This window comes from Octopus bimaculoides, unplaced genomic scaffold, assembly GCF_001194135.2.
Source record: "Octopus bimaculoides isolate UCB-OBI-ISO-001 unplaced genomic scaffold, ASM119413v2 Scaffold_18442, whole genome shotgun sequence".
In the NCBI taxonomy this organism is placed as follows: Eukaryota; Metazoa; Mollusca; class Cephalopoda; order Octopoda; family Octopodidae; genus Octopus; species Octopus bimaculoides.
Genome location: NW_026297134.1, coordinates 26,562 through 27,546, shown reverse-complemented (window position 1 = coordinate 27,546; position 985 = coordinate 26,562).

Genomic DNA, 985 nt, shown 5'->3' with positions numbered 1-985 from the left:
CAGAGCTTTCTTATCTTGGAATAAGATATGCAACTTTTCCAACAAACACATTTGTCTTTTATGGGCACCGTGCCTGTTAGGCGAATGCCCTACCTAAAATCTTCCATGTCACGTTGAAAGGTTGGACTTCGTTCTCCTTTAACTGCCAGACGTATTTTGCCAGGATAGTCTTTGTCCTATTTTCGGGGTATCTAAAATAATTTTTTGTGTGAATAAAGCCTGGTTTTAAATAATTTTTCGTAGCCCCTGCATGAGTTCTATAATCGTGCGAGCCTTCTATGTGAACTTTGGCCCTATACACGATGCCCCTTTCTAGACATCTCCCTTCCAACGGACAGGGGGTTCGAGCTTTGCAATTACAGCTCTTTGTAAGTGAGTCGGCATTATGGGTTTTGGTAATTATCTTATTGTTGTGCTGGACGATCAAAGAGGCGAAGTTTTAGCAGCAATAATAGCTGATCTTAAGAGTTCTTCTATTGAATATTCTGTAAAACTTATGATCAGGTTGAAAGTGCCTAGAGACCAATTTTAAAAATTCTTTACCTATATTAGTTCTTACAGCCATATTGAAAGCTGGGCTGAACCACAAAACTTTCCTAGTCCTAGTTCTACGTGCCGGGCTGCTGCCAGCATTAGACTGGGTGTACTGGATCCTCTCAGAGAATCCACTATTCCTTAAAGCACTATCATAATACGGTGCCGCGTTACAGAATGTTGCCTCGTCCGCAGAAATTGACGATATTCGCCTACCTACGTTGCTAACTAAGTTTCTAAGAATAACAGGTGGATGGTTGGATTCTCTGCTAATATAGGATAATTTATCATTTGGTTTACGGTAAGGTTTAAATATATCTGAATTCAATTCTAAATTTACATCTAAGAAATTTACTTTTCTGAGGTTAGTATCTATTGTAATCCGCAAGCCTATCCTTTGGAAGAAAGCTATAAGATCCTTCCTAAACTTATCCACTTCGTGGCCGTTTAA